We start from the raw sequence: 25,114 nt of genomic DNA on the forward strand, positions 1-25,114 counted from the left end.
TTTCATATATTCTCGATAGCTGGCTTTGAGCGTCATCAAGGTTTTCCTGCGAATCCGCCAATACCAGAAGGTCATCCACATAGACTAATACAATGATTTTCATCGGAATGAAATAAACGCAGTTAGTTCCCAATACACTGTAAAAAAGTGAGGTTCATCTTTGAATGCTTAGGCGTGCATAGCCCCGACACTGTGGTGGTACGATTTAACGTTCAAATTTGAATAATTTCGTTGCGTTAAAATTTGAACAGAGCACTATATTTCAAAATTAAACGCTCACGCATTCATATTTGAACGGCGCGTAAGAGGTTAGTATATCGTGTAAATTTAAGCAGAAAACCGCTCAAATTTAATTGGAAAATTGAACGTTTAATAGTGAATTTTTATGCATTCATTTTTGAGCAACATCGGAGAGTTTGATCAAGCGTTCATATTCAATTGCTTACGTTCACCATTTAATAATACATGGTGGACAAGCGTTTGATGAAGTATTGAAATTTGATAGTTATAGCGTTGAATTTTGAATAGAGAAATTTGATTTCAAAATTTGAAACACATAAACCATAAACGTTGTGTTAAATAGTAATTCAGCTATATGAAGAAAGTCTGAACTTAAGGAAAGTGTTCATTATCAAGTTCTTTCCGATTATAACCTTGTAGCAATAAATTACATTATCAAACTATTTGAAGGCCTTTGTAAATATAAGGGAATGGTGAAATACGCAATAATCCGTAACATTTCCTTTGATATTATAGTATAATTATGATTATACAGACAAATATATATTAAATTCACAGTAAATAAGCAAGTTATAGTAAATTGTTGAGAAGTTATTGTATTTTTAATGAAAGCTTTGTTTGTAGTACAAATTTACAGCAGCGGAATCAACTAATTTTAGGGCAGAATTAATTTTATTTTGCACACCTTTTGCGATTGAACAATTTCGTTCATATTTGAATACCCATTAAACGCTTTTTTCTTAGAGTGTTGTTTTAAAGCCTAAAACAAATCCATTTGAACGCCCATATCGCTGTCGTTTGAACGCCCATATCGCACTCGTTTGAATGCCCATATCGCGTTCTTTTCAATGCCCATATCGCATTCGTTTGAACGCCCATAATGAACTCGATTGAAAGTCAAAAAGTTCTTTTTTGAACGCCTAAAACGCTCTTGTTTTATTACTAATACTAATACAATTCTATTAGAACGCCAAAACTACCATATCTAAACACTTCATTAGCGCAAGGCGGTTATTAAAAATTGAATGGGATAAGGATTCATTTTTGAATGGTAATATATAAGCTGTTCAAAATGAATGCTAGAGTTAAGTTTTCATTCAAAAATGAATGCTCATGGTTGGGTTTGAACGCCTAAAACACTCCTTGTTCAAAATTGAATGCCTCTGGTTAAATGTGAACGCTTCAATACAGGCTTGTTCAAAATTTAACGGTCCCTATCATTTTTGAATGCCAAAAGCACGCTTATTTTTTACAGTGTAGTTTTCTGAATCCAACTGTCTTAAACGTCCGATCTAGTTCTTCATACCAGTGTCGGCCATTTTGTGGCAACCTATACAATGCTTTCTTTAATTTTAAGCAGTATTTCATGGGATCCGCGGTGTTGAAACCTGGGATTTGTTTCATGTAAACCTCTTGTTGCAATTTTCCATACAAATATGCGTTTCTTAAGTCTAAATGACAACTCGTCCATCCAAGCATGACCACGAATAAGGCAATGAATAGTTGAATCAATGAGAAGTTTACCACTGGAGAAAATGCTTGATTGTAATCTATTCCTTGTGTCATATAGAACCCCTGCACCACCAATCTTGCTCGATACCGTATATTATTATTTGATTCTTGTTTTCTCGCGTAGACCCATCTACATCCAACGATTTTAGATTTCCCTGGTTTAGGTACCGTTTCCATGACTTCTCGATTATTTAGCGTGTTAACTTCATCTTCCATTGCTTTATACCATTCTTCGCTTTCTTCCGATTTCATCGCTTCTTCGTATGTTCTGAGAATTTGTACTTCGTACAATGTGTCTCGTAAAATATGTCTTCTTCGTCTTGTTTCTTGTCCACGGTCACATTTGGTTCTACGTTTGCTTGTTCTTTCACGTTATCATCCTGCTCCATTACAGTAGGTAGTCCTGGTTTTACATATTGTCCAAATGGAAAAGCTGTGGCTTCATAAGGTATACGGTTCCTTCTGCAATATTTGGCAACTTCTTTCCCAGATCTCAGTCTCATTCCCTCTGGCGAACGATAGTGTACATGTTGTCCTGTAGTTGTCCCTTCTCTCCTTATACGAATTTCTTGGGTCCATCCTGGTGGCAATTTCGGAAAGAGTGGGTCATCTTGGATTTCTTGATGACGGATTTCCTGATTATCCTCTTGTATTTGATTTTCTTCTTGATTTTCCGCTTGTAATGGTAATTGTTTTTCTGGCGTTGCAACTGGACTTTGTCGGTTTGGGACTGCCCATTGTACTGAGAAATAGTCTTCTAGTGGTGCCAATGTACGCGTTCCAAGACTTTTTTCATTTATCCGTACGTGTTTTGTTTCTTTGACTGTACGTTCTTCCGGTATCCAGATACGATACCCTCTGGTTCTTTGGGCGTATCCTACTAACACCCCGGGTTTTGATCTTGCTTGGAATTTATTTCTTCTCTGTTTCTGATGAATATGCACGTGAGCTTCGCTTCCGATCCTTCGAAGGTGTCTGCTACTTGGCTTTCTTGACGTCCATAATTCGACAGGTACTTTCGTTCCAAGTTTACTATGCTTTAATCTATTCTTCAGATAAACCGACGTGTATACCAGCTAGGCCCATAATGATTCAGGTAATTTTGCGTCGTTCATGAAGGTTCTTGTCATGTCGATTATGGTTCTATTGATCCTCTCCGCAACTCCATTCATTTGTGGGGAATAAACATCTGTCCTCTCATGTTTAATTCCATTTTTCCTGCAGTATTCTTCAAAAGTCTTAGAACAGAATTCCATACCGTTATCTGTCCGAATTTTAATCAATGGTCTCCCAGTCTTCCTGGCGCTCTTCCTGTACGTATCGAAATGTCGCAATACTTCATCTTTTCTGGCCATAGTAAATACTGTTATATAACGACTGTAATCATCCACCATTGATAAGTAATAACGCGCTCCACCCAATGAGGTAACCGGAGCAGGTCCCCATACATCAGAATGAACGAGTTGTAAAACATCTGTACTTCTTATATTTTCCAGTTGATGATATGTCTGTGCTTGACTTTTGTTTATCTTGCAGGCATAGCAACTTTCTAGTTGTCCTCTCACCGGGTGTAGACCTCTCAACATTCTTTGATTCATCATCACCTTCAGGTCGGCTTCGTTGACATGACCCAGTCTATGGTGCCATTTGTCTATCTCTTTCGTCACTCCCCCTGTATGATATGTTGTAGTTTCGTCATCATATGCGATTTTATTTATTGGAATTGCTTCTAGAGTGTAGAACTTGTCTCGCAGTCTTGCTTGCACGCAATAGTGCCGTCTGGAAAATAAGTTGTACACGTTCTTCCATGAAAAGTTGTTTTGTGCTCTGATTGATCCACTAAGCGTATGGACAATAAATTCTTGCTCATGTTGGGGCATATATGACGTTCCTTAGATGAATCTTATTTTGGTCAATTGCTATATATACATATCCTGTTCCTTCAGCTTTTGAAATGCATTCTCCCAGATTGACGTCCATTTGCATAGGTTGATAATTTTCGAACCATTCCCTTTGATTACACACGTGATGCGTCGATGCTGAATCAATAATCCACGTTTGTTTACCGTGATGAGTGTTACAGGCTGATACTGTTTCCCCTGCGTGATGTTGCACGTGGTGTTCTGTAAGCTGTTCTGCCTCTTGAGTACGATCTACATTCGTAACTTTTATGTCCTCTTCTACCGATATTATAACACTCCATGTGGCTCTTCTGGTTGTCTACTGGGCATCTATTGTTGGGCCGGTTATTCTGAGGAACTGATGGTGCTTGAGTCGAGAATGCTTCTGTATTTGTCTGCTCACTGTCTCTGAGCAAATGTCTTCCTACTCTGCCATTAATTTGTCCTTAATGGTTGTAGTTGTAAACTCAGCGTCGCTCAGTTGATACATATACTGTGCTAGCGAACTATACGAGTCGGGGAGTGATCCTATTAACAAATAAGCTATGTATTTGTCCGGTATTTGTTCGCCCGCTGCTACTAGTTGATTTCTCACGTGTTCTACTCGGCCAATAAACGTTGCCATCGTTTCACCTGGTTGGAACGATGTTGTATATAATTGCCGTCTTAATATGGTTATTCGTGCTCGCGATTGAGGAACGTATATCGTCTTTAATTTATCCCAAATGTCCTTGGGTTCCGTTAGTCCGTCAACAAACCGACTATTTTCATCGTTAAGCGCCATGCCGATAATTGCATGCGCGAGACCTCTTCTTTCTTCGTACACATTTGTTGCGCGAACGTCCGTTGTGGCTGGGGCCACTTCCGTACCAGCAATAAATCCGAATAGTTTCTGAGCGCGTAAAGCTAAACCTAATTCGAATTGCCATGAATGATAGTTCTGACCGTCTAATTTCCGAATGTTTCCGAGTGCGAAATTAGTACCACCACCAGTAGCCATGTTAAATCCGTTAATTTCCCTTTACTGTACCTAACCCTTTCCTATACCGCATGTGCACCGTCCGTCCCGTCCGATTGTTAAGCCTTTGCTATATCGCGTGTCCAACGTTCACAATCGACACCGAAACGCAACCACGCTCTGCTTCCATATTGTTATTTTTAGAGGTTCGCTGATAGTGAAATAATCCCGTCTTCATTGTTAAACAAATGATTTACTTTATTAGTTTAAATTAAACATCCGATTCATCTCCGGCTTTCAAAAATAACAACTCTATATCCCGACTCAAAAGTACACTGACAGCTCTTATCTTGGGAGTCTCATTTCAACTCCGTCACGTGATCTATAGTAGTTTTTTATTAGTAGGCCTTTAGTTTTTATATGTTTTGTACAATGTTAGATATCTATTTTCCAACAGCTCCGACGAGCAGTGTTCAGCGATATCTTATTATAGTAACGTTAGTTATGCATCTAGATACGTTTGTAGGTAGTTATATCTTAGATAAGTTTTTTAAAATAACTACATATAACTATACGTAGATCCATCCAATGAAGTCTAGGACAAAAAAACGAGCCTTTTACCGAATTCCATTCGTGAATATTTCGTATCTAGTATATCATTAATTGTTCACTCTTTTTTACCGTATTATCTATTATCGTTTTTAAGAACATTATCTTAAGCATGTTTTTTATCTGATACTCATGTTTTAGGTCAATATTTTTAGCAGTGTATCGCATAAAGTCCACCGTAAAAAGCAGTTTCCCATTAATTTGTCGAGTAATTGCCATAAACCCGGCGAGCTTAGAGTAGTCAGTTTTCGTTGCGTGTGTTTGCGAGATAGATTATCATGTCAGAGATCAACCATAATAATGATGAAAGTACTGATAACATCAGGCGTGAAACAACAAGTGTACAATCAAATATTCAACTTCCATATCTCTTGGACGGCGAGTTTTTTTCTTCCAATCGGCGAGTCCAGCAATGCCTCTAATTCTATCAGTGTCCAATGCTTAAGTTGCCCTGATAGAAAAATTCTGAAATCATCAAGAGCATCTACTGGGAACCTACTTAAGCACATTAAGGTACGTTTTCGTTATATGCCCAAATAGGCCTATTGCTAAAATATCGACGTGTAGCCCGTAGTGGAAATAATCCAAAATACATTACATTGTCCTAAAAATAAATAACAGCGATACTATTAAGAGTATTTGGTAGTGTGCCACTTGCTAGATTCAAAAGGAGTTGTAAAAAGTTTTTGTCCGCCGTGTTTCATGGTTTCTCCTTTCTATCTAAACTTGCTGAGGCTATCGGTAATAGTTAGTATAGGACCCTGTCTGTTAGATGTGGCACTGGAGCTATGCATTGTAAAGGAACCCACCTGTAAATAAGCCGCTAACATTGTGTGGACATCAATTCTCAGATAAACCCTATATCAAGAAGGGATATCTAGTTTATTTGGAAGTAGGTATAAAATGGCCACATATCTAGCTTTATCTCCAGTCAAAACGTATGTCCGGACGGAGTTAATCCCCGCCTCAAAATTACAACTAGCATCTCACTGGTTCTTAAAAACTCACGTCAGCGCAACGCGAATGACGAAAATTACTGACGACTGAGGAGAGGCGAAATAGCCCGGCCTCCTTTTACGTCTCCCCTTGCATTTTAAAAGGAGGACTGGGACTATGGCGTGCGAATACTAAGGCATCTTATACCTTCTCCCTAGTAAAGTAGATATCCCTTCTTGTCATTATTACGGTTTCCGACCCTCTGCTTACATTTCCAAGCTAATGAAAAGTTTAACCATAGTCACAGTGATTCCTTTCCTAAGCAGTGGCAGCACACTAAAAGCAGTCAGGCGCTTTGTCTTGTCGTTTTTGTTTTCAGAATAAACACCCCTTAGTGTTAAAACAAATAGAAGAAAAGAAAGCTACCAAAAGGAAGAATTCATCCTCTAACGTTGAACGAACCAAGCGTATCTGCTTTCATCCACCAACAAAAGATGAAGTAAGAATGGCCAGCACGATTGAGTGTTGATGATAGGTGGTAGTGATATTTAGGCACATTATCAGTCATTTAAACTCAAACCTTTATTCAGTCGCAGTTCTGATCGTTCTTGCTTAGTTGATTTTTATTAGTAACTCTTGATCGCCATTTGACTTACTTTATTGATCGGTAGCTATCCCTGCCTAATGGTTTTTCTTATAACAGGTGGACGAGGTCGTGATGGAGTACATAATATCAGAAATGCGGCCGATATATACGGTTGAAAAACCATCGTTTCGGCGTATGATTAAACGTTTGTCTGGAGGAGTCGAACCTCCTTACGCCACTTGTTTCAAGGGCAAGCTCTCTTCGAAGAGACAGGTTATGGAATATAATCTGAGAGTCAAGTTGTCGGATGTCGAATTTGTATGTACAACTGCTGATATATGGAGCTCCAATCATAAATCATTTATGGGGGTTACCGGACATTATATAGACCCATCCTCTTTAAAACGTGTATCTGTTTTACTTGCGTGTCAACGAATGAAATTCAAGCATACATTTACGGAAATTGCTGCAGTGTTATTTACCGTTTACTCTAATTATGACCTGTATGTCCCCAAATTAGTGGGTACGGTTACTGATAATGCTTCAAATTTCGGAAAAGCATTTAAAGTATTTCATGTGCCTGACAATGTACCTGACGAGGATGTTTCTTTCCTGGACCACGATTTTCAGAAGACTATAGATGTAGAAGCCTTCCCGCATGGCCCTTTGGAAGATCAAGAGACCATTCTCGATTCCAGTCTACCCAGACACTATAAGTGCTTTGCACACACTCTGAATTTGGTAGCGACTACCGATGCAGAGAAAGCTTTGAAGGATGCCGTCTATAAGAAACGCTACAATTCATCCATAGGAACATGTTGCGCTCTCTGGAATAAACTTAGCCGATCGACACAATCGTGCGACTATGTTGAGGAACGTCTAGCAAAACGGCTACCGACTCCTTGCCCAACTAGATGGAATTCATTCTACGACTGTTTGTTAGAAATAGTTAATTCTAAGGAACACCTACCGGCCATTTCCAATAACCTGGGAATCCCTTCTTTAAAAGCCACAGACTTAGAATTTATCACTGAATATCTTTCCGTCATGCGCCCGGTTGCTCTTGCCTTGGATATCCTCCAAGGGGAAGAGCATTGCTATTTGGGGCTAGTGCTTCCTACGCTCTATCAGATAAAATTGTCATTAAGTAGCATTGATAAGTTGGAACAATGTCGCGCTTTAAAGGCGGCTGTTGTTCAAGGCTTGGATGCTAGGTTTTCAGATATAATGATTTTGGAAAGTCCAGAAAGTAGACGCTACATTTTAGCCACCATTTCACTTCCGAAATTCAAGCTACATTGGTGGACGATCTACGAAGAACGGGAAACTTTGGACTATTTGAAAACTGTCTTCTTGTCGGAAGCCGAAAAATATTCAAGTGCCTATGTATCAACGAGTAGTGGTACCGTAGACCCACCTAACGCAGCAACGACGACAAATGAAGTGGACCCCTTTTTTACCTTCTTAAATGCCGTTGAAGAGGGAAACCCTGAAGACTCGACGAAGAATCGCATCACCATGGAAGTGCTTGCCTATTTAGAAAACAGAAGCAGAGACGTGACAATGTTGCATCTTTATCCTGTTGTTAAGGCAATGTTTCTCAAGTATAATACGATATTGCCTTCGTCTGCCGCCGTAGAAAGAGCTTTTAGCTCGGGAGGTCAAATCCAAACACCAAGGCGTAATAGATTAGATGATACCATGTTTGAAACAATGTTGATGTTAAAGTATAACCAAAATATTGATTAATGATATTGTTAAAGAAAATATATATTTAGGCAAATGTTTCTAAAATATAATTTGGTTTTCGTGGACTAATAAAAACGTCAAATCTGCAGAAGTTTTAGACTTGTTTTTCGAGGCCCATTAAGACATTCTAGAATCAAATGAGTCCAAGTGATACAGTCCAAGTATAACAGTTCCAGTGTCAACGAAGTAGCTTGTATTAATGCAATGTTTCAATTCGTGTCCAACACTACCAAGAGTTCTCTGGAGGGCACTTTCCAAAATGGGTTGCGAAATTAACCTCGAGGGCAGTTGCCCAGTTGGTACCGAGTGTCCTCGAGGAAACTTGCCCAGATGGTACCGAGTGTCCTCGAGGAAACTTGCCCAGATGGTACCGAGTGTCCTCGAGGAAACTTGCCCAGATGGTACCGAGTGTCCTCGAGGAAACTTGCCCAGATGGTACCGAGTGTCCTCGAGGAAACTTGCCCAGATGGTACCGAGTGTCCTCGAGGAAACTTGCCCAGATGGTACCGAGTGTCCTCGAGGAAACTTGCCCAGATGGTACCGAGTGTCCTCGAGGAAACTTGCCCAGATGGTACCGAGTGTCCTCGAGGAAACTTGCCCAGATGGTACCGAGTGTCCTCGAGGAAACTTGCCCAGTTGGTAACGAGTGTCCTCGAGGAAACTTGCCCAGTTGGTAACGAGTGTCCTCGAGGAAACTGGCCCAGTTGGTAACGAGTGTCCTCGAGGAAACTTGCCCAGTTGGTAAAGAGTGTCCTCGAGGAAACTTGCCCAGTTGGTAAAGAGTGTCCTCGAGGAAACTTGCCCAGTTGGTAAAGAGTGTCCTCGAGGAAACTTGCCCAGTTGGTAAAGAGTGTCCTCGAGGAAACTTGCCCAGTTGGTAAAGAGTGTCCTCGAGGAAACTTGCCCAGTTGGTAAAGAGTGTCCTCGAGGAAACTTGCCCAGTTGGTAAAGAGTGTCCTCGAGGAAACTTGCCCAGTTGGTAAAGAGTGTCCTCGAGGAAACTTGCCCAGTTGGTAAAGAGTGTACTCGAGGAAACTTGCCCAGTTGGTAACGAGTGTCTTCGAGGGAATTTGCCCACTTGGCGATAGGTGTGTCCTCGAGGGCAATTGTTCATCTGGCACTGAGAGTGTAATGGAGGGTACTAGTCCAATAGTGTCGAACAATTACAATTCCGTGGCTTTAAGGTGACGTTCTTCGTCTTGTTACATCTTAATATACAATTGTCCTATACGCGCGTCTCAACTAATCCTTATTTTTATCAAAGATTTTCAACGTTTCGTTCACGATTGTCAAGCTTTAACATGTTTCACAATTGTAAACAACCCGATAATTGTATCTATAGTTCGAAAAAAACAAGGTTCACGTAGATAGTTATAATTTTACCTATTTTATAGATGGTGTTTCAGACAGATAACATAGATTTATGCATAGATAAATGTCATGCATGTTGGGTATAAATATTTGAAACATATGTAGTACAGATACAAAGAGATAAAAATACGCAAAATACATATACGTTTGTATCTATAATCAAACAACATATATCTAGATATCAAATCGCTGAACACTGCCGACGAGAATCGAACTCATAATCTCCAATGTACAAGACAAGCACTTTAACCACTAAGCCACGAAGCCCTTGCTTTGAATCGATATTTATGCTGAATTTTTCAGTAAATTAACTCAATTAACTCGTCGCAACTTTTACCCTATTTTTTGCATATATGCATATATAAATCAACTATTATCTTTAACTTTTTCAAAATTTGATAGCTACGAAATCTAGTTCAAGTAACTTAACAGCAAGGCTCCGACGACAATCGAACTCATGATCTCCTGTTTACGAGACAGGCGCTTTAACCACTAAGCCACGGAGCTCTTGCTCTGATACGATATGAATTCTGAATATTCCAGTAATTTAACTAAATTAACTCATCGGAACTTTTACCCTATTGTTTTATTTTTCAAAATTTAATAGCTACGAAAAATAATTCAAGTAACATAACAGCAAGGCTCCGCCGAGAATCGAACTCATAAACTCCTTTTTACAAGACAGGCGCTTTAACCACTGAGCCACGGAGCCCTTGCTTTGAAGAGATATTAATGCTGAATTTTTCAGTAAATTAACTCAATTAACTCGTCGCAACTTTTACCCTATTTTTTGCATATATGCATATATAAATCAACTATTATTTTTAACTTTTTCAAAATTTGATAGCTACGAAATCTAGTTCAAGTAACTTAACAGCAAGGCTCCGACGACAATCGAACTCATGATCTCCTGTTTACGAGACAGGCGCTTTAACCACTAAGCCACGGAGATCTTGCTCTGAAACGATATGAATTCTGAATATTCCAGTAATTTAACGAAATTAACTCATCGGAACTTTTACCCTATTGTTTTATTTTTCAAAATTTAATAGCTACGAAAAATAACTCAAGTAACATAACAGCAAGGCTCCGACGAGAATCGAACTCATGATCTCCTGTTTACTAGACAGGCGCTTTAACCACTAAGCCACGGAGCCCTTGCTTTGAAGCGATATTAATGCTGAATTTTTAAGTAAATTAACTCAATTAACTCGTCGCAACTTTTACCCTATTGTTTGCATATATGCATATATAAATCAACTATTATTTTTAATTTTTTCAAAATTTGATAGCTACGAAATCTAGTTCATGTAACTTAACAGCAAGGCTCCGACGACAATCGAACTCATGATCTCCTGTTTACGAGACAGGCGCTTTAACCACTAAGACACGGAGCTCTTGCTCTGAAACGATATGAACTCTGAATATTCCAGTAATTTAACTAAATTAACTCATCGGAACTTTTACCCTATTATTTTCATTTTTCAAAATTTAATAGCTACGGAATCTAGTTCAAGTAACATAACAGAAAGGCTCCGACGAGAATCGAACTCATGATCTCCTGTTTACAAGACAGGCGCTTTAACCACTAAGCCACGGAGCACTTGCTATGAAGCGATATTAATGCTGAATTTTTCAGTAAATTAACTCAATTAACTCGTCGCAACTTTTACCCTATTGTTTGCATATATGCATATATAAATCAACTATTATTTTTAATTTTTTCAAAATTTGATAGCTACGAAATCTAGTTCATGTAACTTAACAGCAAGGCTCCGACGACAATCGAACTCATGATCTCCTGTTTACGAGACAGGCGCTTTAACCACTAAGACACGGAGCTCTTGCTCTGAAACGATATGAATTCTGAATATTCCAGTAATTTAACTAAATTAACTCATCGGAACTTTTACCCTATTATTTTAATTTTTCAAAATTTAATAGCTACGGAATCTAGTTCAAGCAACATAACAGAAAGGCTCCGACGAGAATCGAACTCATGATCTCCTGTTTACAAGACAGGCGCTTTAACCACTAAGCCACGGAGCACTTGCTTTGAAGTGATATTAATGCTGAATTTTTCAGTAAATTAACTCAATTAACTCGTCGCAACTTTTACCCTATTGTTTGCATATATGCATATATAAATCAACTATTATTTTTAATTTTTTCAAAATTTGATAGCTACGAAATCTAGTTCATGTAACTTAACAGCAAGGCTCCGACGACAATCGAACTCATGATCTCCTGTTTACGAGACAGGCGCTTTAACCACTAAGCCACGGAGCTCTTGCTTTGATACGATATGAATTCTGAATATTCCAGTAATTTAACTAAATTAACTCATCGGAACTTTTACCCTATTGTTTTATTTCTCAAAATTTAATAGCTACGAAAAATAATTCAAGTAACATAACAGCAAGGCTCCGCCGAGAATCGAACTCATAAACTCCTTTTTACAAGACAGGCGCTTTAACCACTGAGCCACGGAGCCCTTGCTTTGAAGCGATATTAATGCTGAATTTTTCAGTAAATTAACTCAATTAACTCGTCGCAACTTTTACCCTATTTTTTGCATATATATATATAAATCAACTATTATTTTTAACTTTTTCAAAATTTGATAGCTACGAAATCTAGTTCAAGTAACTTAACAGCAAGGCTCCGACGACAATCGAACTCATGATCTCCTGTTTACGAGACAGGCGCTTTAACCACTAAGCCACGGAGATCTTGCTCTGAAACGATATGAATTCTGAATATTCCAGTAATTTAACGAAATTAACTCATCGGAACTTTTACCCTATTGTTTTATTTTTCAAAATTTAATAGCTACGAAAAATAACTCAAGTAACATAACAGCAAGGCTCCGACGAGAATCGAACTCATGATCTCCTGTTTACTAGACAGGAGCTTTAACCACTAAGCCACGGAGCCCTTGCTTTGAAGCGATATTAATGCTGAATTTTTAAGTAAATTAACTCAATTAACTCGTCGCAACTTCTACCCTATTGTTTGCATATATGCATATATAAATCAACTATTTTTAATTTTTTCAAAATTTGATAGCTACGAAATCTAGTTCATGTAACTTAACAGCAAGGCTCCGACGACAATCGAACTCATGATCTCCTGTTTACGAGACAGGCGCTTTAACCACTAAGACACGGAGCTCTTGCTCTGAAACGATATGAATTCTGAATATTCCAGTAATTTAACTAAATTAACTCATCGGAACTTTTACCCTATTATTTTAATTTTTCAAAATTTAATAGCTACGGAATCTAGTTCAAGTAACATAACAGAAAGGCTCCGACGAGAATCGAACTCATGATCTCCTGTTTACAAGACAGGCGCTTTAACCACTAAGCCACGGAGCACTTGCTTTGAAGTGATATTAATGCTGAATTTTTCAGTAAATTAACTCAATTAACTCGTCGCAACTTTTACCCTATTGTTTGCATATATGCATATATAAATCAACTATTATTTTTAATTTTTTCAAAATTTGATAGCTACGAAATCTAGTTCATGTAACTTAACAGCAAGGCTACGACGACAATCGAACTCATGATCTCCTGTTTACGACACAGGCGCTTTAACCACTAAGCCACGGAGCTCTTGCTCTGATACGATATGAATTCTGAATATTCCAGTAATTTAACTAAATTAACTCATCGGAACTTTTACCCTATTGTTTTATTTTTCAAAATTTAATAGCTACGAAAAATAATTCAAGTAACATAACAGCAAGGCTCCGCCGAGAATCGAACTCATGAACTCCTTTTTACAAGACAGGCGCTTTAACCACTGAGCCACGGAGCCCTTGCTTTGAAGCGATATTAATGCTGAATTTTTCAGTAAATTAACTCAATTAACTCGTCGCAACTTTTACCCTATTTTTTGCATATATGCATATATAAATCAACTATTATTTTTAACTTTTTCAAAATTTGATAGCTACGAAATCTAGTTCAAGTAACTTAACAGCAAGGCTCCGACGACAATCGAACTCATGATCTCCTGTTTACGAGACAGGCGCTTTAACCACTAAGACACGGAGCTCTTGCTCTGAAACGATATGAATTCTGAATATTCCAGTAATTTAACTAAATTAACTCATCGGAACTTTTACCCTATTATTTTAATTTTTCAAAATTTAATAGCTACGGAATCTAGTTCAAGTAACATAACAGAAAAGCTCCGACGAGAATCGAACTCATGATCTCCTGTTTACAAGACAGGCGCTTTAACCACTAAGCCACGGAGCACTTGCTTTGAAGTGATATTAATGCTGAATTTTTCAGTAAATTAACTCAATTAACTCGTCGCAACTTTTACCCTATTGTTTGCATATATGCATATATAAATCAACTATTATTTTTAATTTTTTCAAAATTTGATAGCTACGAAATCTAGTTCATGTAACTTAACAGCAAGGCTCCGACGACAATCGAACTCATGATCTCCTGTTTACGACACAGGCGCTTTAACCACTAAGCCACGGAGCTCTTGCTCTGATACGATATGAATTCTGAATATTCCAGTAATTTAACTAAATTAACTCATCGGAACTTTTACCCTATTGTTTTATTTTTCCAAATTTAATAGCTACGAAAAATAATTCAAGTAACATAACAGCAAGGCTCCGACGAGAATCGAACTCATGAACTCCTTTTTACAAGACAGGCGCTTTAACCACTGAGCCACGGAGCCCTTGCTTTGAAGCGATATTAATGCTGAATTTTTCAGTAAATTAACTCAATTAACTCGTCGCAATTTTACCCTATTTTTTGCATATATGCATATATAAATCAACTATTATTTTTAACTTTTTCAAAATTTGATAGCTACGAAATCTAGTTCAAGTAACTTAACAGCAAGGCTCCGACGACAATCGAACTCATGATCTCCTGTTTACGAGACAGGCGCTTTAACCACTAAGCCACGGAGCTCTTGCTCTGAAACGATATGAATTCTGAATATTCCAGTAATTTAAATATATTAACTCATCGGAACTTTTACCCTATTGTTTTATTTTTCAAAATTTAATAGCTACGAAAAATAATTCAAGTAACATAACAGCAAGGCTCCGCCGAGAATCGAACTCATGATCTCCTGTTTACAAGACAGGCGCTTTAACCACTAAGCCACGGAGCCCTTGCTTTGAAGCGATATTAATGCTGAATTTTTCAGTAAATTAACTCAATTAACTCGTAGCAACTTTTACCCTATTGTTTGCATATATGCATATATAAATCAACTATTATTTTTAATTTTTTCAAAATTTGATAGCTACGAGATCTAGTTCATGTAACTTAACAGCAAGGCTCCGACGACAATCGAACTCATAATCTCCTGTTTACGAGACAGGCGCTTTAACCACTAAGCCACGGAGCTCTTGCTCTGATACGATATGAATTCTGAATATTCCAGTAATTTAACTAAATTAACTCATCGGAACTTTTACCCTATTGTTTTATTTTTCAAAATTTAATAGCTACGAAAAATAATTCAAGTAACATAACAGCAAGGCTCCGCCGAGAATCGAACTCATAAACTCCTTTTTACAAGACAGGCGCTTTAACCACTGAGCCACGGAGCCCTTGCTTTGAAGCGATATTAATGCTGAATTTTTCAGCAAATTAACTCAATTAACTCGTCGCAACTTTTACCCTATTTTTTGCATATATGCATATATAAATCAACTATTATTTTTAACTTTTTCAAAATTTGATAGCTACGAAATCTAGTTCAAGTAACTTAACAGCAAGGCTCCGACGACAATCGAACTCATGATCTCCTGTTTACGAGACAGGCGCTTTAACCACTAAGCCACGGAGATCTTGCTCTGAAACGATATGAATTCTGAATATTCCAGTAATTTAACGAAATTAACTCATCGGAACTTTTACCCTATTGTTTTATTTTTCAAAATTTAATAGCTACGAAAAATAACTCAAGTAACATAACAGCAAGGCTCCGACGAGAATCGAACTCATGATCTCCTGTTTACTAGACAGGCGCTTTAACCACTAAGCCACGGAGCCCTCGCTTTGAAGCGATATTAATGCTGAATTTTTAAGTAAATTAACTCAATTAACTCGTCGCAACTTTTACCCTATTGTTTGCATATATGCATATATAAATCAACTATTATTTTTAATTTTTTCAAAATTTGATAGCTACGAAATCTAGTTCATGTAACTTAACAGCAAGGCTCCGACGACAATCGAACTCATGATCTCCTGTTTACGAGACAGGCGCTTTAACCACTAAGACACGGAGCTCTTGCTCTGAAACGATATGAATTCTGAATATTCCAGTAATTTAACTAAATTAACTCTTCGGAACTTTTACCCTATTATTTTAATTTTTCAAAATTTAATAGCTACGGAATCTAGTTCAAGTAACATAACAGAAAGGCTCCGACGAGAATCGAACTCATGATCTCCTGTTTACAAGACAGGCGCTTTAACCACTAAGCCACGGAGCACTTGCTTTGAAGCGATATTAATGCTGAATTTTTCAGTAAATTAACTCAATTAACTCGTCGCAACTTTTACCCTATTGTTTGCATATATGCATATATAAATCAACTATTATTTTTAATTTTTTCAAAATTTGATAGCTACGAAATCTAGTTCATGTAACTTAACAGCAAGGCTCCGACGACAATCGAACTCATGATCTCCTGTTTACGAGACAGGCGCTTTAACCACTAAGCCACGGAGCTCTTGCTCTGATACGATATGAATTCTGAATATTCCAGTAATTTAACTAAATTAACTCATCGGAACTTTTACCCTATTGTTTTATTTTTCAAAATTTAATAGCTACGAAAAATAATTCAAGTAACATAACAGCAAGGCTCCGCCGAGAATCGAACTCATGAACTCCTTTTTACAAGACAGGCGCTTTAACCACTGAGCCACGGAGCCCTTGCTTTGAAGCGATATTAATGCTGAATCTTTCAGTAAATTAGCTCAATTAACTCGTCGCAACTTTTACCCTATTTTTTGCAAATATGCATATATAAATCAACTATTATTTTTAACTTTTTCCAAATTTGATAGCTACGAAATCTAGTTCAAGTAACTTAACAGCAAGGCTCCGACGACAATCGAACTCATGATCTCCTGTTTACTAGACAGGCGCTTTAACCACTAAGCCACGGAGCTCTTGCTCTGAAACGATATGAATTCTGAATATTCCAGTAATTTAAATAAATTAACTCATCGGAACTTTTACCCTATTGTTTTATTTTTCAAAATTTAATAGCTACGAAAAATAATTCAAGTAACATAACAGCAAGGCTCCGCCGAGAATCGAACTCATGATCTCCTTTTTACAAGAGAGGCGCTTTAACCACTGAGCCAAGGAGCCCTTGCTTTGAAGCGATATTAATGCTGAATTTTTCAGTAAATTAACTCAATTAACTCGTCGCAACTTTTACCCTATTTTTTGCATATACGCATATATAAATCAACTATTATTTTTAACTTTTTCAAAATTTGATAGCTACGAAATCTAGTTCAAGTAACTTAACAGCAAGGCTCCGACGACAATCGAACTCATGATCTCCTGTTTACTAGACAGGCGCTTTAACCACTAAGCCACGGAGCCCTCGCTTTGAAGCGATATTAATGCTGAATTTTTAAGTAAATTAACTCAATTAACTCGTCGCAACTTTTACCCTATTGTTTGCATATATGCATATATAAATCAACTATTATTTTTAATTTTTTCAAAATTTGATAGCTACGAAATCTAGTTCATGTAACTTAACAGCAAGGCTCCGACGACAATCGAACTCATGATCTCCTGTTTACGAGACAGGCGCTTTAACCACTAAGACACGGAGCTCTTGCTCTGAAACGATATGAATTCTGAATATTCCAGTAATTTAACTAAATTAACTCATCGGAACTTTTACCCTATTATTTTAATTTTTCAAAATTTAATAGCTACGGAATCTAGTTCAAGTAACATAACAGAAAGGCTCCGACGAGAATCGAACTCATGATCTCCTGTTTACAAGACAGGCGCTTTAACCACTAAGCCACGGAGCACTTGCTTTGAAGCGATATTAATGCTGAATTTTTCAGTAAATTAACTCAATTAACTCGTCGCAACTTTTACCCTATTGTTTGCATATATGCATATATAAATCAACTATTATTTTTAATTTTTTCAAAATTTGATAGCTACGAAATCTAGTTCATGTAACTTAACAGCAAGGCTCCGACGACAATCGAACTCATGATCTCCTGTTTACGAGACAGGCGCTTTAACCACTAAGCCACGGAGCTCTTGCTCTGATACGATATGAATTCTGAATATTCCAGTAATTTAACTAAATTAACTCATCGGAACTTTTACCCTATTGTTTTATTTTTCAAAATTTAATAGCTACGAAAAATAATTCAAGTAACATAACAGCAAGGCTCCGCCGAGAATCGAACTCATGAACTCCTTTTTACAAGAGAGGCGCTTTAACCACTGAGCCACGGAGCCCTTGCTTTGAAGCGATATTAATGCTGAATTTTTCAGTAAATTAACTCAATTAACTCGTCGCAACTTTTACCCTATTTTTTGCATATACGCAAATATAAATCAACTATTATTTTTAACTTTTTCAAAATTTGATAGCTACGAAATCTAGTTCAAGTAACTTAACAGCAAGGCTCCGACGACAATCGAACTCATGATCTCCTGTTTACGAGACAGGCGCTTTAACCACTAAGCCACGGAGATCTTGCTCTGAAACGATATGAATTCTGAATATTCCAGTAATTTAACGAAATTAACTCATCGGAACTTTTACCCTATTGTTTTATTTTTCAAAATTTAATAGCTACGAAAAATAACTCAAGTAACATAACAGCAAGGCTCCGACGAGAATCGAACTCATGATCTCCTGTTTACTAGACAGGCGCTTTAACCACTAAGCCACGGAGCCCTCGCTTTGAAGCGATATTAATGCTGAATTTTTAAGTAAATTAGCTCAATTAACTCGTCGCAACTTTTACCCTATTGTTTGCATATATGCATATATAAATCAACTGTTATTTTTAATTTTTTCAAAATTTGATAGCTACGAAATCTAGTTCATGTAACTTAACAGCAAGGCTCCGACGACAATCGAACTCATGATCTCCTGTTTACGAGACAGGCGCTTTAACCACTAAGACACGGAGCTCTTGCTCTGAAACGATATGAATTCTGAATATTCCAGTAATTTATCTAAATTAACTTATCGGAACTTTTACCCTATTATTTTAATTTTTCAAAATTTAATAGCTACGGAATCTAGTTCAAGTAACATAACAGAAAGGCTCCGACGAGAATCGAACTCATGATCTCCTGTTTACAAGACAGGCGCTTTAACCACTAAGCCACGGAGCACTTGCTTTGAAGCGATATTAATGCTGAATTTTTCAGTAAATTAACTCAATTAACTCGTCGCAACTTTTACCCTATTGTTTGCATATATGCATATATAAATCAACTATTATTTTTAATTTTTTCAAAATTTGATAGCTACGAAATCTAGTTCATGTAACTTAACAGCAAGGCTCCGACGACAATCGAACTCATGATCTCCTGTTTACGAGACAGGCGCTTTAACCACTAAGCCACGGAGCTCTTGCTCTGATACGATATGAATTCTGAATATTCCAGTAATTTAACTAAATTAACTCATCGGAACTTTTACCCTATTGTTTTATTTTTCAAAATTTAATAGCTACGAAAAATAATTCAAGTAACATAACAGCAAGGCTCCGCCGAGAATCGAACTCATGATCTCCTTTTTACAAGAGAGGCGCTTTAACCACTGAGCCACGGAGCCCTTGCTTTGAAGCGATATTAATGCTGAATTTTTCAGTAAATTAACTCAATTAACTCGTCGCAACTTTTACCCTATTTTTTGCATATACGCATATATAAATCAACTATTATTTTTAACTTTTTCAAAATTTGATAGCTACGAAATCTAGTTCAAGTAACTTAACAGCAAGGCTCCGACGACAATCGAACTCATGATCTCCTGTTTACGAGACAGGCGCTTTAACCACTAAGCCACGGAGATCTTGCTCTGAAACGATATGAATTCTGAATATTCCAGTAATTTAACGAAATTAACTCATCGGAACTTTTACCCTATTGTTTTATTTTTCAAAATTTAATAGCTACGAAAAATAACTCAAGTAACATAACAGCAAGGCTCCGACGAGAATCGAACTCATGATCTCCTGTTTACTAGACAGGCGCTTTAACCACTAAGCCACGGAGCCCTTGCTTTGAAGCGATATTAATGCTGAATTTTTCAGTAAATTAACTCAATTAACTTGTCGCAACTTTTACCCTATTTTTTGCATATATGCATATATAAATCAACTATTATTTTTAACTTTTTCAAAATTTGATAGCTACGAAATCTAGTTCAAGTAACTTAACAGCAAGGCTCCGACGATAATCGAACTCATGATCTCCTGTTTACGAGACAGGCGCTTTAACCACTAAGCCACGGAGATCTTGCTCTGAAACGATATGAATTCTGAATATTCCAGTAATTTAACGAAATTAACTCATCGGAACTTTTACCCTATTGTTTTATTTTTCAAAATTTAATAGATACGAAAAATAACTCAAGTAACATAACACCAAGGCTCCGACGAGAATCGAACTCATGATCTCCTGTTTACTAGACAGGCGCTTTAACCACTAAGCCACGGAGCCCTTGCTTTGAAGCGATATTAATGCTGAATTTTTAAGTAAATTAACTCAATTAACTCGTCGCAACTTTTACCCTATTGTTTGCATATATGCATATATAAATCAACTATTATTTTTAATTTTTTCAAAATTTGATAGCTACGAAATCTAGTTCAAGTAACTTAACAGCAAGGCTCCGACGACAATCGAACTCATGATCTCCTGTTTACGAGACAGGCGCTTTAACCACTAAGCCACGGAGCTCTTGCTCTGAAACGATATGAATTCTGAATATTCCAGTAATTTAAATAAATTAACTCATCGGAACTGTTACCCTATTGTTTTATTTTTCAAAATTTAATAGCTACGAAAAATAATTCAAGTAACATAACAGCAAGGCTCCGCCGAGAATCGAACTCATGATCTCCTTTTTACAAGACAGGCGCTTTAACCACTGAGCCACGGATCCCTTGCTTTGAAGCGATATTAATGCTGAATTTTTCAGTAAATTAACTCAATTAACTCGTCGCAACTTTTACCCTATTTTTTGCATATATGCATATATAAATCAACTATTATTTTTAACTTTTTCAAAATTTGATAGCTACGAAATCTAGTTCAAGTAACTTAACAGCAAGGCTCCGACGACAATCGAACTCATGATCTCCTGTTTACGAGACAGGCGCTTTAACCACTAAGCCACGGAGATCTTGCTCTGAAACGATATGAATTCTGAATATTCCAGTAATTTAACGAAATTAACTCATCGGAACTTTTACCCTATTGTTTTATTTTTCAAAATTTAATAGCTACGAAAAATAACTCAAGTAACATAACAGCAAGGCTCCGACGAGAATCGACCTCATGATCTCCTGTTTACTAGACAGGCGCTTTAACCACTAAGCCACGGAGCCCTTGCTTCGAAGCGATATTAATGCTGAATTTTTCAGTAAATTAACTCAATTAACTCGTCGCAACTTTTACCCTATTTTTTGCATATATGCATATATAAATCAACTATTATTTTTAACTTTTTCAAAATTTGTTAGCTACGAAATCTAGTTCAAGTAACTTAACAGCAAGGCTCCGACGACAATCGAACTCATGATCTCCTGTTTACGAGACAGGCGCTTTAACCACTAAGCCACGGAGATCTTGCTCTGAAACGATATGAATTCTGAATATTCCAGTAATTTAACGAAATTAACTCATCGGAACTTTTACCCTATTGTTTTATTTTTCAAAATTTAATAGATACGAAAAATAACTCAAGTAACATAACAGCAAGGCTCCGACGAGAATCGAACTCATGATCTCCTGTTTACTAGACAGGCGCTTTAACCACTAAGCCAAGGAAACCCTTGCTTTGAAGCGATATTAATGCTGAATTTTTCAGTAAATTAACTCAATTAACTCGTCGCAACTTTTACCCTATTGTTTGCATATATGCATATATAAATCAACTATTATTTTTAATTTTTTCAAAATTTGATAGCTACGAAATCCAGTTCATGTAACTTAACAGCAAGGCTCCGACGACAATCGAACTCATGATCTCCTGTTTACGAGACAGGCGCTTTAACCAATAAGCCACGGAGCTCTTGCTCTGAAACGATATGAATTCTGAATATTCCAGTAATTTAACTAAATTAACTCATGGGAACTTTTACCCTATTGTTTTATTTTTCAAAATTTAATAGCTACGAAAAATATTTCAAGTAACATAACAGTAAGGCTCCGAAGAGAATCGAACTCATGATCTCCTGTCTACAAGACAGGCGCTTTAACCACTAAGCCACGGAGCCCGTGCTTTGATGCGATATTAATGCTGAATTTTTCAGTAAATTAACTCAATAAACTCGTCGCAACTTTTACCCTATTGTTTGCATATATGCATATATAAATCAACTATTATTTTTAATTTTTTCAAAATTTGATAGCTACGAAATCTAGCTCATGTAACTTAACAGCAAGGCTCCGACGACAATCGAACTCATGATCTCCTGTTTACGAGACAGGCGCTTTAACCACTAAGCCACGGAGCTCTTGCTCTGAAACGATATGAATTCTGAATATTTCAGTAATTTAAATAAATTAACTCATCGGAACTTTTACCCTATTGTTTTATTTTTCAAAATTTAATAGCTACGAAAAATAATTCAAGTAACATAACAGCAAGGCTCCGCCGAGAATCGAACTCATGATCTCCTGTTTACAAGACAGGCGCTTTAACCACTAAGCCACGGAGCCCTTGCTTTGTAGCGATATTAATGCTGAATTTTTCAGTAAATTAACTCAATTAACTCGTCGCAACTTTTACCCTATTGTTTGCATATATGCATATATAAATCAACTATTATTTTTAATTTTTTCAAAATTTGATAGCTACGAGATCTAGTTCATGTAACTTAACAGCAAGGCTCCGACGACAATCGAACTCATGATCTCCTGTTTACGAGACAGGCGCTTTAACCACTAAGCCACGGAGCTCTTGCTCTGAAACGATATGAATTCTGAATATTCCAGTAATTTAACTAAATTAACTCATCGGAACTTTTACCCTATTATTTTAATTTTTCAAAATTTAATAGCTACGGAATCTAGTTCAAGTAACATAACAGAAAGGCTCCGACGAGAATCGAACGCATGATCTCCTGTTTACAAGACTGGCGCTTTAACCACTAAGCCACGGAGCACTTGCTTTGAAGCGATATTAATGCTGAATTTTTCAGTAAATTAACTCAATTAACTCGTCGCAACTTTTACCCTATTGTTTGCATATATGCATATATAAATCAACTATTATTTTAAATTTTTTCAAAATTTGATAGCTACGAAATCTAGTTCATGTAACTTAACAGCAAGGCTCCGACGACAATCGAACTCATGATCTCCTGTTTACGAGACAGGCGCTTTAACCACTAAGCCACGGAGCTCTTGCTCTGAAACGATATGAATTCTGAATATTCCAGTAATTTAACTAAATTAACTCATCGGAACTTTTACCGTATTGTTTTATTTTTCAAAATTTAATAGCTACGAAAAATAATTCAAGTAACAAAACAGCAAGGCTCCGACGAGAATCGAACTCATGATCTCCTGTTTACAAGACAGGCGCTTTAACCACTAAGCCACGGAGCTCTTGCTCTGAAACGGTATGAATTCTGAATATTCCAGTAATTTAAATAAATTAACTCATCGGAACTTTTACCCTATTGTTTTATTTTTCAAAATTTAATAGCTACGAAAAATAATTCAAGTAACATAACAGCAATGCTCCGACGAGAATCGAACTCATGATCTCCTTTTTACAAGACAGGCGCTTTAACCACTAAGCCACGGAGCCCTTGCTTTGAAGCGATATTAATGCTGAATTTTTCAGTAAATTAACTCAATTAACTCGTCGCAACTTTTACCCTATTGTTTGCATATATGCATATATAAATCAACTATTATTTTTAATTTTTTCAAAATTTGATAGCTACGAAATTTAGTTCAAGTAGCATAACAGAAAGGCTCCGACGAGGATCGAACGCATGATCTCCTGTTTACAAGACAGGCGCTTTAACCACTAAGCCACGGAGCACTTGCTTTGAAGCGATATTAATGCTGAATTTTTCGGTAAATTAACTCAATTAACTCGTCGCAACTTTTACCCTATTGTTTGCATATATGCATATATAAATTAACTATTTCAAAATTTGATAGCTACGAAATCTAGTTCATGTAACTTAACAGCAAGGCTCCGACGACAATCGAACTCATGATCTCCTGTTTACGAGACAGGCGCTTTAACCACTAAGCCACGGAGCTCTTGCTCTGAAACGATATGAATTCTGAATATTCCAGTAATTTAACTAAATTAACTCATCGGAACTTTTACCCTATTGTTTTATTTTTCAAAATTTAATAGCTACGAAAAATAATTCAAGTAACATAACAGCAAGGCTCCGCCGAGAATCGAACTCATGAACTCCTTTTTACAAGACAGGCGCTTTAACCACTGAGCCACGGAGCCCTTGCTTTGAAGCGATATTAATGCTGAATTTTTCAGTAAATTAACTCAATTAACTCGTCGCAACTTTTACCCTATTGTTTGCATATATGCATATATAAATCAACTATTATTTTTAATTTTTTCAAAATTTGATAGCTACGAGATCTAGTTCATGTAACTTAACAGCAAGGCTCCGACGACAATCGAACTCATGATCTCCTGTTTACGAGACAGGCGCTTTAACCACTAAGCCACGGAGCTCTTGCTCTGAAACGATATGAATTCTGAATATTCCAGTAATTTAACTAAATTAACTCATCGGAACTTTTACCCTATTATTTTAATTTTTCAAAATTTAATAGCTACGGAATCTAGTTCAAGTAACATAACAGAAAGGCTCCGACGAGAATCGAACGCATGATCTCCTGTTTACAAGACTGGCGCTTTAACCACTAAGCCACGGAGCACTTGCTTTGAAGCGATATTAATGCTGAATTTTTCAGTAAATTAACTCAATTAACTCGTCGCAACTTTTA

At 37.0% G+C, this 25,114-nt stretch overlaps 32 non-coding genes across 32 annotated transcripts; all 32 read right to left on the reverse strand.

The window, feature by feature from the left end:
- Nucleotides 1-10,296: 10,296 nt before the first annotated feature.
- Nucleotides 10,297-10,369, reverse strand: TRNAT-CGU (transfer RNA threonine (anticodon CGU)). Its single transcript has one exon. It is a non-coding gene; the product is annotated as a tRNA-Thr (tRNA).
- A 577-nt stretch (nt 10,370-10,946) lies between these two features.
- Nucleotides 10,947-11,019, reverse strand: TRNAT-AGU (transfer RNA threonine (anticodon AGU)). Its single transcript has one exon. It is a non-coding gene; the product is annotated as a tRNA-Thr (tRNA).
- A 373-nt stretch (nt 11,020-11,392) lies between these two features.
- Nucleotides 11,393-11,465, reverse strand: TRNAT-UGU (transfer RNA threonine (anticodon UGU)). The gene has a single exon. It is a non-coding gene; the product is annotated as a tRNA-Thr (tRNA).
- Nucleotides 11,466-11,838: 373 nt separating this feature from the next.
- TRNAT-UGU (transfer RNA threonine (anticodon UGU)) lies at nt 11,839-11,911 on the reverse strand. Its single transcript has one exon. It is a non-coding gene; the product is annotated as a tRNA-Thr (tRNA).
- A 167-nt stretch (nt 11,912-12,078) lies between these two features.
- TRNAT-CGU (transfer RNA threonine (anticodon CGU)) lies at nt 12,079-12,151 on the reverse strand. Its single transcript has one exon. It is a non-coding gene; the product is annotated as a tRNA-Thr (tRNA).
- A 575-nt stretch (nt 12,152-12,726) lies between these two features.
- Nucleotides 12,727-12,799, reverse strand: TRNAT-AGU (transfer RNA threonine (anticodon AGU)). Its single transcript has one exon. It is a non-coding gene; the product is annotated as a tRNA-Thr (tRNA).
- Nucleotides 12,800-13,169: 370 nt separating this feature from the next.
- On the reverse strand, nt 13,170-13,242 carry TRNAT-UGU (transfer RNA threonine (anticodon UGU)). The gene has a single exon. It is a non-coding gene; the product is annotated as a tRNA-Thr (tRNA).
- Nucleotides 13,243-14,060: 818 nt separating this feature from the next.
- On the reverse strand, nt 14,061-14,133 carry TRNAT-UGU (transfer RNA threonine (anticodon UGU)). The gene has a single exon. It is a non-coding gene; the product is annotated as a tRNA-Thr (tRNA).
- A 372-nt stretch (nt 14,134-14,505) lies between these two features.
- Nucleotides 14,506-14,578, reverse strand: TRNAT-UGU (transfer RNA threonine (anticodon UGU)). The gene has a single exon. It is a non-coding gene; the product is annotated as a tRNA-Thr (tRNA).
- A 166-nt stretch (nt 14,579-14,744) lies between these two features.
- Nucleotides 14,745-14,817, reverse strand: TRNAT-CGU (transfer RNA threonine (anticodon CGU)). The gene has a single exon. It is a non-coding gene; the product is annotated as a tRNA-Thr (tRNA).
- Nucleotides 14,818-14,949: 132 nt separating this feature from the next.
- Nucleotides 14,950-15,022, reverse strand: TRNAT-UGU (transfer RNA threonine (anticodon UGU)). The gene has a single exon. It is a non-coding gene; the product is annotated as a tRNA-Thr (tRNA).
- Nucleotides 15,023-15,189: 167 nt separating this feature from the next.
- Nucleotides 15,190-15,262, reverse strand: TRNAT-CGU (transfer RNA threonine (anticodon CGU)). The gene has a single exon. It is a non-coding gene; the product is annotated as a tRNA-Thr (tRNA).
- A 577-nt stretch (nt 15,263-15,839) lies between these two features.
- On the reverse strand, nt 15,840-15,912 carry TRNAT-AGU (transfer RNA threonine (anticodon AGU)). Its single transcript has one exon. It is a non-coding gene; the product is annotated as a tRNA-Thr (tRNA).
- A 373-nt stretch (nt 15,913-16,285) lies between these two features.
- On the reverse strand, nt 16,286-16,358 carry TRNAT-UGU (transfer RNA threonine (anticodon UGU)). Its single transcript has one exon. It is a non-coding gene; the product is annotated as a tRNA-Thr (tRNA).
- A 167-nt stretch (nt 16,359-16,525) lies between these two features.
- TRNAT-CGU (transfer RNA threonine (anticodon CGU)) lies at nt 16,526-16,598 on the reverse strand. Its single transcript has one exon. It is a non-coding gene; the product is annotated as a tRNA-Thr (tRNA).
- A 1,263-nt stretch (nt 16,599-17,861) lies between these two features.
- TRNAT-UGU (transfer RNA threonine (anticodon UGU)) lies at nt 17,862-17,934 on the reverse strand. Its single transcript has one exon. It is a non-coding gene; the product is annotated as a tRNA-Thr (tRNA).
- Nucleotides 17,935-18,101: 167 nt separating this feature from the next.
- On the reverse strand, nt 18,102-18,174 carry TRNAT-CGU (transfer RNA threonine (anticodon CGU)). The gene has a single exon. It is a non-coding gene; the product is annotated as a tRNA-Thr (tRNA).
- A 577-nt stretch (nt 18,175-18,751) lies between these two features.
- Nucleotides 18,752-18,824, reverse strand: TRNAT-AGU (transfer RNA threonine (anticodon AGU)). Its single transcript has one exon. It is a non-coding gene; the product is annotated as a tRNA-Thr (tRNA).
- A 373-nt stretch (nt 18,825-19,197) lies between these two features.
- On the reverse strand, nt 19,198-19,270 carry TRNAT-UGU (transfer RNA threonine (anticodon UGU)). Its single transcript has one exon. It is a non-coding gene; the product is annotated as a tRNA-Thr (tRNA).
- Nucleotides 19,271-19,437: 167 nt separating this feature from the next.
- On the reverse strand, nt 19,438-19,510 carry TRNAT-CGU (transfer RNA threonine (anticodon CGU)). Its single transcript has one exon. It is a non-coding gene; the product is annotated as a tRNA-Thr (tRNA).
- Nucleotides 19,511-19,642: 132 nt separating this feature from the next.
- Nucleotides 19,643-19,715, reverse strand: TRNAT-UGU (transfer RNA threonine (anticodon UGU)). The gene has a single exon. It is a non-coding gene; the product is annotated as a tRNA-Thr (tRNA).
- Nucleotides 19,716-20,087: 372 nt separating this feature from the next.
- TRNAT-AGU (transfer RNA threonine (anticodon AGU)) lies at nt 20,088-20,160 on the reverse strand. Its single transcript has one exon. It is a non-coding gene; the product is annotated as a tRNA-Thr (tRNA).
- Nucleotides 20,161-20,532: 372 nt separating this feature from the next.
- On the reverse strand, nt 20,533-20,605 carry TRNAT-AGU (transfer RNA threonine (anticodon AGU)). Its single transcript has one exon. It is a non-coding gene; the product is annotated as a tRNA-Thr (tRNA).
- A 167-nt stretch (nt 20,606-20,772) lies between these two features.
- TRNAT-CGU (transfer RNA threonine (anticodon CGU)) lies at nt 20,773-20,845 on the reverse strand. The gene has a single exon. It is a non-coding gene; the product is annotated as a tRNA-Thr (tRNA).
- Nucleotides 20,846-22,313: 1,468 nt separating this feature from the next.
- Nucleotides 22,314-22,386, reverse strand: TRNAT-UGU (transfer RNA threonine (anticodon UGU)). The gene has a single exon. It is a non-coding gene; the product is annotated as a tRNA-Thr (tRNA).
- Nucleotides 22,387-22,553: 167 nt separating this feature from the next.
- TRNAT-CGU (transfer RNA threonine (anticodon CGU)) lies at nt 22,554-22,626 on the reverse strand. The gene has a single exon. It is a non-coding gene; the product is annotated as a tRNA-Thr (tRNA).
- Nucleotides 22,627-22,758: 132 nt separating this feature from the next.
- On the reverse strand, nt 22,759-22,831 carry TRNAT-UGU (transfer RNA threonine (anticodon UGU)). The gene has a single exon. It is a non-coding gene; the product is annotated as a tRNA-Thr (tRNA).
- A 167-nt stretch (nt 22,832-22,998) lies between these two features.
- TRNAT-CGU (transfer RNA threonine (anticodon CGU)) lies at nt 22,999-23,071 on the reverse strand. The gene has a single exon. It is a non-coding gene; the product is annotated as a tRNA-Thr (tRNA).
- A 373-nt stretch (nt 23,072-23,444) lies between these two features.
- TRNAT-CGU (transfer RNA threonine (anticodon CGU)) lies at nt 23,445-23,517 on the reverse strand. The gene has a single exon. It is a non-coding gene; the product is annotated as a tRNA-Thr (tRNA).
- Nucleotides 23,518-23,649: 132 nt separating this feature from the next.
- On the reverse strand, nt 23,650-23,722 carry TRNAT-UGU (transfer RNA threonine (anticodon UGU)). Its single transcript has one exon. It is a non-coding gene; the product is annotated as a tRNA-Thr (tRNA).
- Nucleotides 23,723-24,321: 599 nt separating this feature from the next.
- On the reverse strand, nt 24,322-24,394 carry TRNAT-CGU (transfer RNA threonine (anticodon CGU)). The gene has a single exon. It is a non-coding gene; the product is annotated as a tRNA-Thr (tRNA).
- Nucleotides 24,395-24,766: 372 nt separating this feature from the next.
- On the reverse strand, nt 24,767-24,839 carry TRNAT-CGU (transfer RNA threonine (anticodon CGU)). Its single transcript has one exon. It is a non-coding gene; the product is annotated as a tRNA-Thr (tRNA).
- Between the last annotated feature and the right edge of the window lie 275 nt (nt 24,840-25,114).

This window comes from Phalangium opilio, unplaced genomic scaffold, assembly GCF_054372755.1.
Source record: "Phalangium opilio isolate 3A_F unplaced genomic scaffold, DU_Popi_V2 ptg000360l_1, whole genome shotgun sequence".
Lineage (NCBI taxonomy): Eukaryota > Metazoa > Arthropoda > Arachnida > Opiliones > Phalangiidae > Phalangium > Phalangium opilio.